At 42.4% G+C, this 6,401-nt stretch overlaps 1 long non-coding RNA gene across 1 annotated transcript; it reads left to right on the plus strand.

Moving 5' to 3' along the window:
• Positions 1-378: 378 nt before the first annotated feature.
• LOC108592583 (uncharacterized) lies at positions 379-5,317 on the plus strand. Its single transcript, XR_001912769.4, has 3 exons — positions 379-671; positions 3,482-3,586; positions 4,952-5,317. It is a non-coding gene; the product is annotated as an uncharacterized LOC108592583 (long non-coding RNA).
• The last annotated feature ends 1,084 nt before the right edge of the window (positions 5,318-6,401 follow it).

A 6,401-nucleotide genomic window follows, 5' to 3' on the forward strand; every position in this document is an offset into this window, starting at 1 on the left:
AAAATTTGCTGAGGTCTGAGAGTACACCCTCCAGAGTTGTTATTTGTGTCCAACAGTACCGAATATTAAATGCATTTAATAAAGAGATCTTCCAAACAGGCTTTGTGTGGGCAACAAGACCATTTTATTTCGCATTTGAGTGCAAGCTGGCCGAACGCGAGAAAGGACAGGTGAAGGGAGTAAGGGTGGGAATTGGTTTTATAGGTTGGGGCAACTTTTTGGAGGGTGGGAGTGTTACAGAGTAAAATCAGTTACAGTGGTGGGGGTAAGGACAAGGAGTATACATTACCATAAGTTCAGTTACAATGGCAGGTGGGGTAAGGCATAAGAGTAGTCAAGATGGTAGGGTGGGGCAAAGAGTATTCATATTATCATAAGAACAGTTAAGGTGGCAGGGTGGGGTGAGAGGTCCACTTTCTGGGTCCACGCTTGCATGTGGAGACCCAACACAGAGAGTCCCTGATCTTCCCAAATTTGGTCAAGATCTAAAGTTGATTTTGCTATTCAACTCCTCTTTTTCTGGAGTTTCACTTACTTCCAACACAAGGAAGGCAACTTTTTTTGCTTCCATGAGAATGGAATGAAGGTAGATGAGGGTTTTTTGTTTCTGTTTTTGTTTTCCTGCTTCTAGGATGGTAGAAAGCAGTCCTCAGCCTGAGACTCATCCCTTGGTAAGTAACTGAATTGGGGTTTGTCTTGGATAAAATTAAGATTAACAACCAGTTGGTCTTAATTTCTCCTTACCATTAGAGGGCTCAGTGATCATATTGTTGGGGTTTTTTTGTTGTTTGTTCCATTCTGAAGTTGTTGTTTAAGGACCCTAATTCTAGTTCTGAGATGAGTTCTAGAGGGTCTTCTCCTGAATTTAAACTTAATTTGGTTCGTGTGTGTGCATTTGTGTGAAGAAATTAACTGTTGTTTTCATACATTAATGACAGTTTTCTCAGCTCCAAAGAGAGAGGGCATTTGCTCTTCCTAGCTGAAAGGTGCCCCTGGGTGGCTGGGGACCTCATGAGAGTCTCTGGGGGGTTGACCCCTTGCAACATGCAGCAACCCTGGAGGGAAATCCCCAACAAAAATTAATTTTAAAAATGGCTCATCCAGGAAACGCATATAAGGCTGATCACCCAGCCTTTTGAGTCCTCTCTGAGGTGGTAAACCTCTGGAGACAGAAACTGAGATATGTAAGAGGGTGGAAACGACTCAGTGATGACATACTGTAGAGTCCTGCCCACAAGCAGCACATGTCAATCTACCACTGAAAAATCCTAGGCCCACAGCTCAGTTCCTCCTAAAAACAAAAAAAAAGGCAAGAAATAATCTAAGAATGAGGAGGAAACAAGGAGAATGACCCCCTTTCAAGCACTCTGTAGGTTTTATGGCACCTCTACTTGCCAAAGTTTAGGTAAAATGGAAATAATACCGTCTTTGTGCACATTTACATTAAGGAAAAAGAGCCCTAAGATCAACCTGCAAATTATAGAGTTCCTAAGCCCTCTTTTCCTCTAAGTATTCTTTACTGCCTGCTCTAAATCTGCTGTTATTTTTCTATTAAGATAAAAACCACTGTATCCAACAAGTTTTTTGCAAGCTGGTGAATTTGTATTTATCTCATGGCTAAAAGTTCTGAAGTAAAAGCTATAAGATCTTTGTGCGTGTGTGTATGTCTATGTGTGTGTATATTTAAAAGGTCTTTATAATTTCTACAATTTTATGCTTAATTGGCAATTAAATCCATTTTAATTTCCCTCTAGCACACCAAATGTTTTCTCTCCTACCTTATAATGTAAATTTTGCTACTTGACTTTCACCTGAGTTGCTTCCTTTAATATGCAAATTTAAGGCTATTTAGCTGACAACTGCCCAGGATTATGAAACAGGTTATCAAGAATCTGAAAGTCTAAGATAGGGAAAATAAAACGTTTTCGTAAATCTGTAAAATGTACTTCTATTGACATGCCTAATATGTCTACCTATTTATGTGTTATGTACACCGTGTTTCACTACTAAAAATATATAAAAGAGCACTAATTGTCTTAAAAATGAAATAAAAGCACTTAAATCATATACTACAAAATAAAAAACTAGTCAAATGCTCTTTCAAGTTTATGTACCTCAAGTAAAATGTTTACTAAATAACCTAGCTTTAAAATTAATGGTAAATGTTAAAGATGTCTTAAGAATTGCCAGCATACATTTTTCTTTGCATGTATTAATAAAGCAATTTCGGGGCCGGGCGCGGTGGCTCACGCCTGTAATGCCAGCACTTTGGGAGGCCGAGGTGGGTGAATCACGAGGTCAAGAGATCGAGACCATCCTGGTCAACATGGTGAAACCATCTCTACTAAAAATACAAAAAATTAGCTGGGCATGGTGGCACGTGCCTGTAATCCCAGCTACTCAGGAGGCTGAGGCAGGAGAATTGCCTGAACCCAGGAGGCAGAGGTTGCGATGAGCCGAGGTCGCGCCATTGCACTTCAGCCTGGGTAACAAGAGTGAAACTGTCTCAAAAAAAAAAAAGCAATTTTATATTCGTCCTTGCCAAATACTATAAGGTGTCAAAATTTGGCATAGGGGTTACAAAACTAAACACAGCCCAAGACAGAATGATCTTTGCTTGTGTAATCTTTAACAAATAAGATATTGATATTGGTTTAGTGAAAATAGCTACATCTTGAATTATTTAGTAAAATCACCATAACTTGTAATCTTGTGGCTTTAGGGATTCTAATCCGCAGGTGCTAAGTAGGTTTGTAGGAGATCTGTCAGACTGGTGGGAGAAACTATAGGGAAAGGAGCAGGCCTTCTGAAATGTCAGAAGGCTCTGCATAGCTTCAGGGGAGAATTGCTGAAGCCAGCTGTTCTATAACCCTGAGGCAGAGGGCAAGGAGTAGTGCTAGGGAGTATAGGGGAATCTGTTTTTTTTTTTTTTTTGAGATGGAGTTTCTCTCGTTACCCAGGCTGGAGTGCAATGGCGCGATCTCGGCTCACCGCAACCTCTGCCTCCTGGGTTCAGGCAATTTTCCTGCCTCAGCCTCCTGAGTAGCTGGGATTACAGGCACGTGCCACCGTGCCCAGCTAATTTTTTGTATTTTTGGTAGAGACGGGGTTTCACCATGTTGACCAGGATGGTCTCCATCTCTTGACCTTGTGATCCACCCGCCTTGGCCTCCCAAAGTGCTGTGATTACAGGCGTGAGCCACCGCGCCTGGCAGGGGAATCTATCTTAAACAGGACGGCTTATTTATGTTGACCAGGAACTGATCTTTGATCATCTGCTTCTGTGAGGTTCCCTGAAAGGGGAACAATAAATGTTAATTACCCATAGATTGTGTTCCAGGCTTTCCGCCTTATGCCTACACTGAATAAAAGCAAGCAGCTCCAGCTTCTCAAGGCTGCCTCTCTGGCTACTAGAGCTGGGCAGCCCCCTAGCTGCTCTTACACTGCGTACCTGTGTCTGAGTACTCCTTTCATCCATCAGTCCACCAGGGTCTTCGGGACAAACCCAGCAGGTGGTACCGCATATGAAGAAGGCTGCAATGTATTGCAATGGAACTCTCGAAAATGAAAGTGAAGTGACTGTGTAGTAAGTAATTGGTGCCCACTGGGGATTTCCAAGTTTGAGGGGGTTTTCAAGCTAGGGTTTCATCATGGGACAACAGTTTTCTGCTCAACAGCAACAGTATATAAAAGTATTGAAACAACTGCTTAAAGCTAGTGGAGCCTTGGTTTCGGAGGCTCAGTTAAGGGATCTAAAATTTTCCATAACCCATGGTTCCTGGAAGAAGGCATACTAGACCTAGAACTCTGGGAGTAAGTGGGGAGAAATTATTTTTATTTTTTGAGACAGAGTTTCACTCTTGTTGCCTGGGCTGGAGTGCAATGGTGGGATCTCAGCTCACTGCAACCTCTGCCTCTCGGATTCAAGCAGTTCTCCTGCCTCAGCCTCCCAAGTAGCTGAGATTATAGGCATGCACCACCACGCCCAGGTAATTTTCTATTTTTAGTAGAGACAGGGTTTTTCCAGGGGAGAAATCTTAAATGACATCATGCACAAGGGCGACAGGTCCCAGTAATATTTTTAACATTATAGGCCTTAGTTAGGGCTGCTTTGGCCCTGCTCTACACAGAAGAGCCTAAAAAGGGAAAGAAGGAAGAACCATCATCTACTTTACCCCTCCTTCTCCTCCCTCAGCCCCACCATTACCAGGTAAAGGTGCCACAGAGGAGACAGAAATTTTCCCTGAGTCCCCTCCCCCAATAAATTGGGAAGAAAACAAGGGGCATACTACAGTTATAGAACCCTGTCTTAGGCAAGCAGCATTAGAAGGGGACCACTTGGCCTGACTAGGGTGACGCAAGATCAGCAAGGCAATTGGGTATATGAACACAGTACTTTCGACACTTTTAAAGAAATAAGAAAAAGAGTAGAGAAAATGGAGTTGCTAGGCCATTTACAAGAGGATTAATTGAGGCCACAGTGGAGAACTGCCATATGATTCCTTTCTAATAATGGACACTGTTGTAACTTCTCCCCTACCACTGACATGGCTTTCTCAAGATCCAGTTTGGGTAGAACAGTGGCCTTTAAAGGGAGAAAAATTACAAAAAGCTCGTGAATTAGTTGAGGAACAATTAAAAGCTTGCCATATAGAACCATCAAACAGCCCTTGGAATTCGCCCATTTTCGTCATTCCCAAAAAGTCTGCTAAATGGAGACTTTTGCATGACTTACATGCTATCGATGCTACTTTGCAACCTACAGGGCCCCTTCAACAGGGGCTCCCTTCCCCCATGACGATTCCTCAATATTGGCCTATAGTCATTATTGACTTAAAAGACTCCTTTTATACTATTCCCCTTGCAGAACAGGACAGAGAAAAATTTGCATTTATAATACCAGCTATCAATAATATAATATAATATTAAGACCAGCTCACCAATTTCATAGGAAAGTAATTCCTCAAGGAATGCTGAACACTCCTACTGTAAGGCCAGTTGCCTCGACGGAAGGCTGGACACACCCACCTCTGCATTCAGCACCAGGCTCTGCACTCGGCACCTAGCTCTGCCCCATGGCTCCCCTGGAAGGCTCTGCTGATGCAACCCTGGCCGGCTCTGGCACCAGAAAACCCGCCCAACAACCCACCAACCAATAGCGGCCCGCCCCGTCCCAATCCCACTCCCCTGTAGCCAATCAGAGCACCCAGCTGTTGCTCATTCCTCATAGCCATAAAAACCCCACGCCCCAGGAAGTCAGCACGACTTCTCCAGTCCCTTGAGTGGAACCGCAGAACCTTGCCCAGGAGCCGATTAAATTTCTTTATTTCAATAACTGGCCTCAGTTGCCTCATTCAAACCTTACACCTACCATGTGTTAGTATCATGTAAATCAGGCTTTGCTCCACAGTAAGAAAGAATTTCCTAATTGCAAGATCATCCACTACGTGGATGATGTCTTACTGACAGCCCCAATGGAGTCAATACTTTTGAGTTTAAATGCTTCCGTCAAAAGGAATAGACAGTTAAGAGATTTAATCATAGTACCTGAAAAGGTACAGATGTCCTCCCCTTGGAAATATCCTGGATATATACTAAATTCCTAGTCAATAAGACCTCAGAAGGTTAAATTGAATACTTGACTTATACACCTTAAATGATTATTAAAAATTACTGGGCAATATTAACTGGTTTCACCCCACCTTGGGCATAACTACTGATAAATTACAAAACCTGTTTTCTATCCTAAAGGGCAATGCAGCCCTGGACTCCCCAGGTATTTGACCCCCACATCAAAGAGGGAAATTGAGGATATAAAGCAAGCTATTTATCAAAGGCAACTAGATCACATAGACCCCAATATTCAGTCCACTTATTTGTATTTCCACTTATTTGTAATTTTCCCTGCTGGAGAATTAGTAAACGTTCTCCAGCAGGATTAATAGGACAGATGGCCTCAGGGCTACATTTCCTAGAATGGGTTTTTGCTCACATACAAGGACTAAAACACTATCTCCCTATGTCCAGCTAGTTAATAAAGTCATCTATACAGGTTGCAAATGGTGCAATCAATTGCAAGGTTATGACCCTGGTGTCTTAAGAATACCCTTGGATCAAGTCGGCCTCATCCCTAGGATGCAAGGCTGGTTCAACATACTCAAATCTGTAAATGTAATCCATCACATAAACAGAACCAGAAGCAAAAGTACATGATTATCTCAGTAAATGCAAAGAAGGCCTTTGACAAAATACAACAGCCCTTTATGCTAAAAACTGTCAATAAACCAGAAATCAGTGGAACATATCTCAAAATAATAAAAGCAATTTATGACAAACTCACAGCCAATACCATACTGAATGGGCAAAAACTGGAAGCATTCCCTTTGAAAACTGGCACAAGA

This window comes from Callithrix jacchus, chromosome 7, assembly GCF_049354715.1.
Source record: "Callithrix jacchus isolate 240 chromosome 7, calJac240_pri, whole genome shotgun sequence".
In the NCBI taxonomy this organism is placed as follows: Eukaryota; Metazoa; Chordata; class Mammalia; order Primates; family Cebidae; genus Callithrix; species Callithrix jacchus.